The sequence below is a fragment of the Pleurodeles waltl genome, chromosome 2_2, assembly GCF_031143425.1.
Source record: "Pleurodeles waltl isolate 20211129_DDA chromosome 2_2, aPleWal1.hap1.20221129, whole genome shotgun sequence".
Classification (NCBI taxonomy): domain Eukaryota; kingdom Metazoa; phylum Chordata; class Amphibia; order Caudata; family Salamandridae; genus Pleurodeles; species Pleurodeles waltl.
Window position 1 is genome coordinate 801,739,218 of NC_090439.1, and position 13,629 is coordinate 801,752,846.

General features: G+C 42.3%; 1 long non-coding RNA gene across 1 annotated transcript in view; it reads right to left on the reverse strand.

Annotated features, from left to right (window-relative positions):
• Positions 1-231: 231 nt before the first annotated feature.
• LOC138282632 (uncharacterized) overlaps positions 232-13,629 on the reverse strand; it is a 95,799-nt gene continuing 82,401 nt past the window's right edge. The window contains exons 2-3 of the long non-coding RNA XR_011200980.1: positions 5,983-6,131; positions 232-1,233 (exon numbers count right to left, since the gene is read on the reverse strand). This is a non-coding gene — a long non-coding RNA (uncharacterized lncRNA). The remainder of the gene's footprint in view (positions 1,234-5,982; positions 6,132-13,629) is intronic.

A 13,629-nucleotide genomic window follows, 5' to 3' on the forward strand; every position in this document is an offset into this window, starting at 1 on the left:
GAATTCACTGGAAACAAACACAATTGCATTTCCTCTTGTTAGCATGCCCTTGTCCTTAGTAAGTAAACTTACAAGGGGACGCATAGAGGTTGATGAACCTTTTGAATCGCATGGAGTATCCTAGTCATGCAGTGACTATTGAATCAATAATCTAACATCAATAATCAAGGAAAACACTCTATAAAACACAACGTTACACCATACTAATGAAGAATAACCAATACTCAGGAAAAGGGTTAACAAGTTTTTATTTCCCTATTGCTTACAATTCTAAATAATCTGTTAGATCAACTTTATTCAAATCAACTCTTTATTAATTCATCGGTAAAAAAATACATTATCTCTTAAAGAAAACATATGTGACAAAGCAACACCATAAGCTATGAATATCAGCATTAATAATGTAATTCAGCAATTAAGTTAGTCAGTCATTTGTCACCATCAACGTCACCCCTAACAACCTACCTAGCCCAGATTAGCATTAGCATGGGAGTCTTCATGCTAAAACAATCTAGAGAAAGCATTAATTTGGAAAATCTACCTAAGTGTGAATCTCTATAAACAGCGCAGTTGGTACCTAGAAGAAAAGGCACAAAATCGTCAGTCACATTTTCATAGCTACCTATCTAGGATGGATCAGCAACAAGTCAGTTTTCCTCTTCAGGTTATCACTTAGTCAGCTACGGATCAGGCTCACAGGGTATGAGCCCAATATCAGCACCTCGGACAGCGTCTCCTGACGTCATCAATTTTCTCCCCGCAGTTCTGATTCCTCACCCCTTGTCATGACTTTTTATTAGGGTCTCCCAGTCCATCCCCCTAATTTCTAATTGGTCAGTCGGTCAACAGATATGACTTTAACCAATAGTTTTTGTTTACTGAATCTACTCATTTTCATAAACTTCAAATTACACAAAACGGATTGGTTCTTCTTGCGATGCCCTCATCATCTGGCCCTTCAGGTATCAAAATTGTTGCATATGGCTCTCCAGTCAGTGCCTCTATTGTTCAAGTCTTGGGAAAGTACATTTAGCCTGCTCTACACATAATTGTATCAAATTGTCTTCATCATCTCCTGTCCGTCAGTACATTGCAGAAAATTCTAGCTAAGTAACTTGAACTTCGAACGGGTCAAGGCTGCAGTCCACAATTCCAGTCCTTTGCAAGGTGTCTGGTTTCTCCATGTTCAGAGTGTGCGAGGCCCAGTGGAACTAGGCCTTTAGTTCAGCTAACCTAATAATACAAAACAGAGGTTATGCGTCTCATTATGACATATTACTTCATTTTTCTCATATATTTTCATTATTTTTCACATTTTCAGTCGTTTTAGTACACATGGTGATCATACGCCGAGGGCACATTTTTCAAACATGCACATTATTTTTCTACGATTATTTCTCTTATGCATTTTCACATTAGTAACAACATATACATCATTAATAATTTTCTTAATTAGCATATCTGCTTCAACAGTCCCTCCTCTGATGACCACATATGTCATCACACCTTTCTTTTTCATCAATTTACAATTCTGTCTCTGATGTATTTTGCCTCCTTCTCAAGTTTTCCCTATATATTCTTCCCCTGGGTTGTTCTTCCCTCCTCTGATAATTTTTGGATCTCCTCAATCCTCTCTTTTGCCACAATTTGCATGTACCTCATAATCCTAATATAGAAACAATCACAATTAATATTCCCTGTACAATTTTCCATTATACCCCATTCCAAATTTGACTAAACCAATTACCCACAGAAGCAAATCCATTTCCCACCTTTCCCAAACTCCTGGTTCTTTTAATTCTTTCAAATTCTTGCTTTCATTAGTTAACTTAGCAAGTAAGTCTCTTATCTCCTTATCATTTTCAGGTATAAACGAACAACAATGCCTAGCATTACTAATTTTACAGACTCCGCCATCTTTCGCTAAAAGTATGTCTAAAGCAAGCCTATTTTGAAGCGTCATAGCTCTATCCGGAGCCAATGCAGTATCTAACAGGAGTATTGCCCCTGTAAAGTTTGTCAGCATGGTATGTACAATAGTAGACAACTTTTGTATCTTAATTGCATTCAAGATAACTCCTACAGAAGGAATTACTGCACCAAAAATATCTCCCACAATTGCAGAAAAGTTTCCCTCCCCTGTCGCTCATGATGTAATGCAGTCACTTTTAGGAAAAACTATCCCCAAATAGCATGTCCCATCCCATCCTCTAGGAAGACGGTAATAAGCATTAAGTCCACAAATATAGTAGATTCAAGGAATCACAGGGTCCTGACCATTCAGCATAAAAGTCCATTTACTCTGAAACAAAAACACATGCCTACATTCACTCGTTCCCACAAATAAAGTGTCAGTGCGTGATTTCAGCCTATATATACAAAGCTTTCCTCCATGTAATGCATCTAAAGCTAATTTCCCTTGCGTTTTGATAGCAGTGTAAGCATAATCATTTTTATAAGTCCTTTTCTTCAATCCCTTCTCTAACTTCTCTTTCAATGCCTTCCTTCTATCATCAGTATGCCCTGTGACGCTCTTTTCTAACGGAGTTATTAAGCAGGTTAGGTTATTTTTGTGTGCATAAGCAGTTCCAAATGTTAGTGTTGGCTCAAAGAATCTCCTAACTAGTACTATATCATGCTCCCTAGCTATTTTACTCAAATATCTAATAATAGGAACAAAGGAAAACACATCATGGTTAGAATAAAAATATTGAATATACTCTTGGTTATAGAATCTAGTTAGTAGCAAACTACAAGTTATGCCATAGGTTAATGGCAGACTATGGTACGTAACCCCTTCTTCCACAGACAAAGGAATTTGCGTACACACAAGACAATTCCTTGCATCTATCATCTGAATATACTCACTCAACAACTGATAAAACACATTAGAAGAAAGCTCTCCTTGTGCATTAGTACAGTCATGCAAGTATTTCTCATCTAACTTAAACCTTTCTAAAGCTGTTAGTGTAGTAGTCTCAGGATTAGAGATAATAGTATCCTCTTTCATTTCATGAACAGACATTCCCACAATCATTATTATGAACATTATTCCACACATAATTGCCACTCCCGCACTCAAATACCTACAATATCTAATGTTTCTAACGCGATTATTTAACTCAGCCATCATCTATAAAGATTCAGAAAGTAGAAATAACTCTTAAAGTGCAACAGAAAAATAAAAATCAAAAATAAGGAAAAATAATGCGTTCTCGCAGTTCAGTTTCTCATATAGGCACCCTTTTTCTCCTTTGTCAAAAATCGGTTAGCAGCTTGTCACATCCGGATTTTCAAATGTCATATCAGGTTATCAATGTCTTTTCCGGGTTTAGTTCAACAGTTTTTTGTCAGATTTCTTCAGATTAGCTCAACAACTCAGTTTATTGATCCCTTTCAGGTTGCATGTACTGATTCAGAACTTCTCTGTCAAAACTAAAGGACATGAATTTGTTTTGCCATTCACTTGTTGCAGCATATGCCCACTCAGGACCTGCGTATCTTCGACTTGCTACTCTCTTTCTTTTTAACCTTCGTTCTCCACTTGATTCTCCTTCACTCAGTTCTTCTCTTCTCGTAGTATCCACTTCTTCTTCTATTGGTTAATTTATGACCAATTATTTCTTCTTCCCAATTCACGACTCAGGCCAATTGTCTCCTTTTCTCGTTCCTTCAGTCAATATTCTCCTCAGAATTGGACTCTTCTCTTTTTCTTTTTCTATGGTGTTTTCTCTTGATGGACCTGCAACGGGTTCAGGAGGAGTCGGACCATTTTGGCTTTGATCCGTCTCAACTCTCTCACCCTCTTGATCTGGCACTTGCTCTGCTATATTTTCAGCACCTTCTGCTTCTGGGAAAACCCTTGCTATGCTCGATTCTCCAGCTGTATCTGTTGAGCTAGAATCTTGCTCACCCTCCTGTAATTCTTCTCTCTCGTCTCCACAGGGGTGATTGATCCATCTTCCTCAAGCTCAGGATAAATCTCGGGATCAGTAAGTTCTTGTTCTGACCCATTTACAGTCACTTGCTTTGCTGTTGTTGGTGTTCTCAACAACACTTCTTCATGCTCTTGTGGGCTCACCACTCTTTTTGTATGGCTTGCATGTATCCAGTTTGGCAGTCCTGCACACTTTACAGCTGTCGTAGTTGTCAGCACCACCTGGTATGGATCTTTCCAACGCGGTTCCAAACAGGTCTTTCAAACGTGTTTTTTGATGACGACCCAATCTCCGGCTCTCAGATTGTGACCTGGGTCATGGATGGGTGGCAAGGTAACGGCCTGCACCTGCTGAGAGAAAGAGCGAACCACATCAGCCAGACCCTTGCAGTAGTCCAACACCATATCATCTTTAATATTTACTAATGCATTGGCTGATATTGCTGGCAATCTTATTGCTCTGTCCATGAGGATCTCATGGGGCGACAGTCCTGTCTTCCTGTTAGGAATATTTTGCATTGACATCAATACTAAAGGTAAGGCATCTGGCCACTTCAAGTTAGTCGTGGCACACATTTTGGCAATTCTCGAATTTAGTGTACCATTCATTTGTTCCACTAGTCCTGATGCTTCAGGCGATAACTGCAATGCAACTTCTGCTCAATGTTTAGTGCTGCACATAAGAGTTTGATCACTTCGTTATTGAAGTGAGTTCCCCAATCTGATTCTAAAGAGATCGGAAATCCGAACTGTGGTATTAACTCTCTAAGTAACAGCTTTGCTACTGTGAGACTGTCATTCCTTTGTGTAGGGTATGCTTCAATCCAATGACTAAAGACACACACAATCACCAACACGTACTTCAATCCACCACATGCAGGCATCTCAATGAAATCCAATTACATTCTGCTGAATGGTCCCCCTGCTCTTCCGATGTGGCTCAAATTCACCACTGTCCCTTTCCCCACGTTTAGTTGCTGACAGATTACACATCGATGACACACTACCTCTGCCGCTTGTCTGAATTTTGGATTAAACCAATCAACCTTAAACAGTCTAACCACAGCATCTCTTCCAATATATGCTTGGCCATGGTAATACCTGGCCCTCTGAGTCAACAAACTGTTTGGCAATACCATCTGACCCTCCTCAGAAACCCAAATCTCATCAAGTCTTTGAATGCACTTTAGTCTGACCCAAAGTTGTTTCTCCTCCTTATCTGCATTCTCTTGCAATGTTTTTAATTCTTCCAGTGTATCAATTACTTTTAAAGAAAAACTTGCACAATTATTTTCTTCTTCAGATATTAAATCCCGCTTGTCTTTAAACGATATACAGTTCAATGCACAAAACCTTGCGACTTGATCTGCATACCCATTTCCCAATGAAATGTAATCCTGTGTCTTTTGACGTGCACTGCATTTTACCACAGCAATTTCTTCAGGTAACTGTATTGTATACAACAACTCTTTTATTTGGTCACCATTTCTCACTGGAATTCCAGTGGAGGTCATAAAACCTTGTTGCGACCACAGCTGACCAAAATCATGAACAATTCCAAATCCATATTGAATGTCAGTATAGATTGTGACTCTTAACCTTGCAGAAACATAGCATGCTCTAGTAAGAGCTACTAATTCTGACACTTGTGCAGAGTATACACCTGGAAGCCATGAAGCTTCTAACATGCCTGTAATTGTGCACACTGCATATCCTGCTCTCAGTGTGCCTGTTCCATCTCTGAGACACGAACCATCAACAAAGACAATTTGGTCATTTTCTTCTAAACGTTTCTCTCTAATATCAGGCCTCGGTTTTGTACACAGTTCAGTTACCTCAAGACAATCATGCTCAACATCTTCTTCTTTTTCAATTTCAACAGTATCACTTGGAAGCAATGTCGCTGGATTCAGCACTGTACATCTCTTTAATGTTACATTTGGAGCACCCAATATGCTCGTATCATACGTTGTCAGTCTTGCACACGTCAAGTATTGGGTTTTCGTCCTTGTCAATAAAATCTCAACAGAGTGTGGTACCATTACCGTCAAAGGGTATCCCATGACTACCCCTCGCATTGGGAAAGACCTTGACCAACTGCGGCTACTGCACGCAGGCAGCCTGGTAAAGCTGCTGCAACCGGGTCCAAGGTAGCAGAAAAATCAGCTACTGGGCGATAAGCACCTCCAGGGACCTGTGTCAAAACAGACAAAGAACAAGCATCACGTTCATGACAAAACAAAGTGAAAGGCTTTGTGTAATCAGGCATTCCCAACGCTGGAGCTCTGCACAAACTCTCTCTCAATTCAGTGAATGCTTTCATCTGATCTTCATCTAGGGTAATGGGATCTGTAACCTCTTTATGTGTCAACTGCTGCAGAGGTTTAGCAATCTCAGCAAAATTCAGAATCCACTGTCTGCAGTACCCCACCATTCCCAGAAACATCCTGACATCTCTCTGAGAAGTCGGGGGACCTCTCTGCAGAATCATGGTAATTCTCTCCCTAGAGATTCTCCTTAATCCCTTTTCAATCTGGTGTCCCAGGTATTTTACTGGTTTTTGGCAATACTGCAATCTTACAGGTGAAACTTTATGTCCTAGTTCTCCCAAATGGTTCAATAGTGCAATCAAGTCATCTTTACACTCGTCCCTTGTTCTGGATGTGATCAACAAATCATCAATGTACTGTACTAGTGTCAATTGGCATGGCAATTCCAATGATTCCAAGTTCTTTTTCAAGATCTGATTAAACATAGTTGGTGACTCCATATACCCTTGTGGAAGCCTGCACCAGCTGTAGACTCTGTCTAGGAATTTGAAACTAAAAAGAAACTGACTATCCTCATGAAGAAGCACAGAAAAGAAAGCTTGGAACAAATCTACCACTGTGAACCACTCTGCATCTCAAGGAACCTGAAACAGTATCACTGCTGGATTTGGTACCACTGGACAACATTTAACCACTAAATCATTCACTTTTCACAAGTCCTGCACAACACGCACTTTCCCACATGGCTTCTTTAAACCCATTATTGGTGAATTACACAGGCTGCTCAATACTTCTTTCAAAACTCCTTGCTTTAGAAAGTCTCCAATTATTTTGTGCCACTTTCATTAGAACATCTTGTGGCATGTTATACTGTGGAAGCTGCGGAAATACTGCATTGGGCTTCAGAGTGATCTTAATCGGCTCTACCCCCTTAATCAAACCTACTTCTTTCCCTGTCAGATCCCAGACTTCTTCTTTCACTGTTCCCTGCAAGTCTGCATGCAATTCTTTCACAGTAAACATCGGGAAAAATTAAATCAACGGGTATTCTTCATAGGCATTGTTCACCATCATTTCAGTCACCTGTTCTTCCTCATTATCACTATTTGTCTGGACTTCTATCCCAGTGTCCGAACAATTAATGGAACATCTTGTCTTACACAGTAAGTCTCTTCCCAGTACGGATAGGGGACTTGAATCATACACAACAAATCTATGCAGTCCCTGGTAATTTCCGATTTTGACCTGCACTGGTTCTGTGATTGGGTTTGTCAACTGTCTATTTTCCACTCCCACAACTTGAACTGTCCTGCCTGAAAGAGGTAAATTCAGGACTTCTATACTTCTCACTGTAGAGCGTGTGGCTCCTGTATCTGCTAAGAATGAGACCTTGTATCCCATCACCTTTCCCTTCACTAAAGGTTCTCTCTGATCTACTTCTAGGGAAGCCACGAGCATACAAGCTCCTTCATCCGAACTATCACTCATCCATTCTTCGTTTATTTCATCCTCACTATAAAATGGAAATTGGTGCACTGTGTTATTACTACTGTCTTGCCTCTGATCTGTGACCTGCTGAGTAAGCATCACCTGTTGCTGCTCCATCGGGGCTTGAGGTATCTGCATTTGCTGTTTAGGTACCATGGGGACCTGCTGCTGTATTGGTTGCAACTGGGTTAATTGTGCACGTGGCACCTGCATTTGCTGCACCGGTAAGAAATGTTGTCCTCAATTCTGGACGTTAGGAATAAATCCTTTCATTCTTGGGACTTTCACAGTTTGAAATGTACTGACATCACCTTGCTGAACAATACCATCCTGCTTCATCAACGGACACTCCGCTTCTAGTGTCCCACGTTACCACACAAATGATACGGCAACATCTTTTTCATCCCCTGCATGTCATTCTGAACAACTACAGTCCCTAACTCTGAACTACGCATCATGTCAACTCCACGTCCTCTACCTCTCCACGTCCTCTACCTCTCACTTGAGGCTGAAACATAACAGCTCTCTGCTGCAGCGGCATAGGCGGTACTATAGCTCCCTGCACTCCAGTTTGAGCTGTCTTTATTTGCATCACCATCGCCTTCTCCTTCAACTTTTTCTGTTTTAATTCAATCTCGTCACTACAATATTTTGCATATTGAAACACCTCATCAATCGACTTTGTCTGCCAGCAAATCAAATTACTCTTAATCATCTCCCCTACTTCTGGTCTCAACCCTTCGACAAATCTGAACACAAAATGCAACATTTCTTTCGGCTCAATTGCTTCCTTGCCACTGTACTCCTTGAATGCTTTTAACAATCTCTCATAATAAGTATGTATTGACTCTTTAGACTCTTGGACCGTTCTGTCATTCATTTGCCAATCAATATTTTTAGGAGAAATTTTTGTCTTCAGGAACTCGATCACCTTAGAATAATTTTTCATTACCTCAGGTGAAGGGGCACCCGTGACCTTTTCCCTTTCTGGTTCACTTGTTGGCCAGTTCACTGCTCTCTTACACTAAACCCATTAGTCAGCTGGTGCGACTATCTCCAATAGTGTGTTCAAGTCTTCCCACAGACATTTAGAAAGTTTCACAGATCTCTCTGTTTACTGATACCACTCGACCGGCTTCTCTCTCAATTTTGGGTAATCATTTGTAAATGACAATATATCACTCCTGTGCCATGGGACATGAACAAATTGCCCTCCTGGAATCTCTCTCATCGGAAGCATCTTTACTGATTCCTTTTCTCTTTGAACTTCCTCAGACCCTTCTTGTGAATCTCTTTTTTCTTTGTCCATCTACCTTCCCACTTCTCTAATGCTCCCCAAATCTGAGCACTCTGCAACAATTCCCTCAAATGTGCCTTCATTCCTGCTGATCTCATGTGCTCGAAATCCTTTGCCTCGAAATCTAATATGTGACTGCGTTTCAAATGCTTCGTTTTCTCAATCTCAATATCATGTTTCTCAGCTAGCTCTGCCTATTTCTGATGTATTTTACTCACTTCTCTTGTAATCTTTGGGCACAAATACCTCAACTCTTCTTCAGTGTAGGATTCCAATCTGTTCACACCCATTGTTCCCTCAACTAGTTTGGTTGCTTCTATATTCAACCTTACACAATTTATTTGCTCTTCACCTTTAGATGCGTTTTGAGGAGTGTTTAGACTGTCTAACCATTCACTCAACTGCTGAGCTGACAATCCCTGTAATGAAATGTTACTCACATTTGGCACTGGTAGCTGTTGCACCACTACACCTGAAGTTTGCGGTGTCGAAAGTTTCAAACTCTGACTTGCATTCGGGCCATTCACTGCATCTGGAAGTGCTACAAGTGGACTAAGATCCATTAAAGGTCTAGATCCATTGAAAGTCGGTCCTGCAGACGACATTATCTGCACAGGATTACTCACTCCCCTCCTCACAAGACTCTGTGGCATTTCATTCTGCTCTCCTGCATTTGATTTCTTTTGCGCAAATAAGGGTACTTCTGGACCAACAGTAATTGGTAGCGATATTGTATCTGGAGCTGCCCTAACACTCACACCCTGTGTGAATGTTACCCCCATTGCCTGGTTCACGACTGGTGTAATATCTGACCGTGTTCCTATCATTGGTGTAAACTTTGGCAAACCCTGCGCCTGTGCTGAAGGCAATAACATTGGGGTCTGTTCTGTCTGAACTAGCATTGGCTTTGGAAGCACTTGCTCCCTCGGCACCATTATGTTCGAGACTGTCTAAAGAACTGGTACATCTGGATAAATTCTCTGTACCGAAGGGGGATGCATCTGCGCTTGAACCACAGTAGTAGTTTCTGCATTAGGTGTACTCTGTACTAGCCCTGGTATTTGTCCGCCTTCTGCCTGTACTGCTGCCTCAGCTCCCTGTGCTTGTGCTGGAGCAGTAGTAGTAGTAGTAGCACTAGTGCCTGGACCCCCTTAATAGGTCGTTAAAGGTGGAGGTCGATCTCTTAATAGCTGCGAAATGAGGTCCTCAACATCAGAACCTTCATCGTCTACATAAGACTTTCTCTATTTCTTTTTCCCTGCTCTTTCATCCTCTTTAGCGCCATCCTCCTTCTCTGCCTCTTCATCCTCTGTAATGGCAGGAAACAATTTAGCACACTGTAGTGTCTCTGCTCTCCATCTCTTCTGTTCCCAATCCCATCTAGCTTCAGCTAAAGATTTCTCTTCACGCTTCATTCTCCTTTTAAACTTCATTTCTTGTTGCTGTCTAGCCACCTTTTCCCATACCGCTAAAGTCTCAAACTATGCTGGTCTCGGTAACAGCTTCATCTCATATAATGCCATTCACAACAGGTACAGAATTCTTAAAATAAAAGTCCCATGCTCCTGGAATGCTAAGGGCCCTCGCTTCTTGGTTAGTTTACACCACTGCTTCAACCACAAACACAGTGCTACACCTTGCTCCTCCATCACAATGTAAGCCGGAGAATTTTCCGGTGGGATTGGCTCTCCCACTGATGCCTTAATGTAAGAATCACCCTTCATCGCACTTCTGAATGCCTTGAAAAACTTAATTTTTGTCTGTTTTGTTTATTTCGATTCAATAATGAAATTACTTTTACTCCAAAGATTCCCTTCACACGCTTACTCAGCCAATTGCCTCTTGCAGACAGCTGCCAATCCGCTTGCGGCTCTTCTCACTAACTGACCTATCCCAGTGTGGCACAACCTGACGTCACACTTACACACAGCGGCTGACAAAGTCTTGCGGCTCGTCCTCCTCAACTCAACTCACACAACTAATGCAAATTATTTGCGAGCACTTACCAAAAAATGAAAAACAAATAAGCAAAAAAAAACTGCTGGGTTACTACAGGAAGGGACACTATTGCTTCAGAGACCTTACGGATTTTCACTAATGGCTCTTTTGGCTCATGTAGCTATTCCTCTTTCTTAGTCTCCCACATTCGCAAGCAAAATTCAACCCACAAACTTCTACTCTCAACTGATCAATGGGTCTGTCCAGGTGCACATAGAACTCACTAAATCTCAGTCGAAATTTCTTTTACTCATTTATCACACACACCGACTTGTTGACCACGCCCGATCAACCTACTAACCCAGACAGATTACAACATATACCCAAGTGTCTCCTACACTTGTCAATATACTCCGGAGTCTTAGACCACACAGGGTCCGTACATCACCAACAACCAAGTGGATGATTTTTTAGCACAAAGTGCCACACACATGTGAAGTTCAACGACTTCCCTACTCTCATACTACGGAGTACGCACACTCCTACTAACCTCTACTGGAGTACGCAGGCTCCCTACTTACCTCACATACACCACAGATCACCTGCGGTTTGCTTAAGCCTGTGCAGGTGCAACCTATCACTTCCAGGATCTGGGAAAGTCATTTCTGGGCTTAAGGGGACATCATCTTTGCTACCAGTGCCATTTCAGAAAAACAAAATTCAAACCTCATAAAAATATGAACAACTTATCTTAACTTAAACTACTACCATAACCAATAATCACCACATAACTAGTTGCCCAAGGAAACTAACCATCAACCTGCTACAAAAAACTGTTAGCGCGCCCTAGTCCTTAGTAAGTAAACTTACAAGGAGACGCGTATAGGTCGATGAACCTTTAGGATACTTCATGCATTTCAAGTCATACAGTGACTATTGAATCAATAATCTAAGATCAATAATCAAGGAAACCACTCTACAAAACACAACGTTATACCATACTAATAAAAAATAACCACTACTCAGGAAAAGGGTTAACAAGTTTTTATTTCCCTATTGCTTACAACTCTAAATCATCTGTTAGATCAACTTTATTCAAATCAACTCTTTATTAATTAATCAGTAAAAAAAGACATTGGCCCTCATTACAACCCTGGGGGTCAGTGTTAAAGCGGCGGTAATACCGCCAACAGGCCGGCGGTAAAATAAATGGGATTACGACCACGGCGGAAACCTCCAACACAGCCAGCCACTTTAACGCTCCGATCACCACAGTGGTAGCAACAAACACCACAGCGGTAACCGCCAACAGACAGGCAGAAGACAGTGTACTGCCCACCCCATCACAACCTGCCCATTCGCCAGCTTTTCCGTGGCAATACCAATGCCATCAAAAGCACAGTGGAAACAGTACTTGGAAGGGAAACCACTCATCTCTCGACACTCAACGAAGAACCAGGACGGCATGGAGCCCGAGCTGCAGGTCCTGCCCATGCTGGTCTACCTCCTCATCTACCAGGAGTACGAACGGCGGTGGCGACGACCACAGTGAGTACTGCACCTAGTACACAGGGGAGGGGGTAGGAAAAAGAGAGTGACACACACTCGCAACACGCAACACCCCCACCCCCAACCTCACCCACAACATCATCCACAGAAACACATGCATCAACATTACATTTACACCCTGTAATCCCCTGAAAGAATGCAAGGACAAAAGGAATTGAGTCAAATCAGTGATATTTTAGAAGTAGTCAGATATACGTAATAATTTGAAAAACAGTATTTATAAAAATATACAATATGTACATAAAGCAGTACATTGTCCACTCAAAATGTCCGTGGGCCACTGTCCCAAAACACATAGGCCAAGCCCACACTTGACTCCTGCCTCAATACGGAGAGAACACTGCAGAGGCATCAGTTTGAAAACACACAGGCATCTTAGGGGGCGGGGAGGGGGGGCAATTCAGCCTGAAGATGGAATAACGCCACTGCTCCTGCAGGGGGCTCCATGCCCACAGCGATGTCCTGGGGAGTGCAAAGCCACAGTTTCTTAAGTGGGTGGTTTGCCCACTGCTTGGTCCTGGGGAGTGCAAGGCCACAGTCTCTCAAGTGGGTGGGTTGCCCACTGCTTGGTCCTGGGGAGTGCAAAGACACAGTCTCTCAAGTGGGTGGTTTGCCCACTGCTTGGTCCTGGGGAGTGCAAAGCCACAGTCTCTCAAGTGGGTGGTTTGCCCACTGCTTGGTCCTGGGGAGTACAAAGCCACAGTCTCTCAAGTGGGTGGTCTGCCCACTGCTTAGTCCTGGGGAGTACAAGGCCACAGTCTCTCAAGTGGATGGCTTCTCCACTGGTTCTGGAGGGGGCTTTGTGCCCAGTGTGTTTCATCCTGCCAAGGATAGGTTGAGTGGATGCATATCTCCACTGGTTCTGGAGGGGGCTTTGTGCCCAGTGTGCTTCATCCTGCCAAGGAAAGGGTGAGGGGATGCATATCTCCACTGGTTCTGGAAGGGGCTTTGTGCCCAGTGTGATCATCCTGCCAAGGATAGGGTGAGTGGATATATATCTCCGCTGGTTCTGGAGGGGGCTTTGTGCCCAGTGATGCAACACTTGGGGTGTGGCAGTCCACAGTCCCTCACCTGAGTGTCTGAGGCACGAGATTTGCATGGAACAGGTGGCATGAGAGTTCATGGAGGCA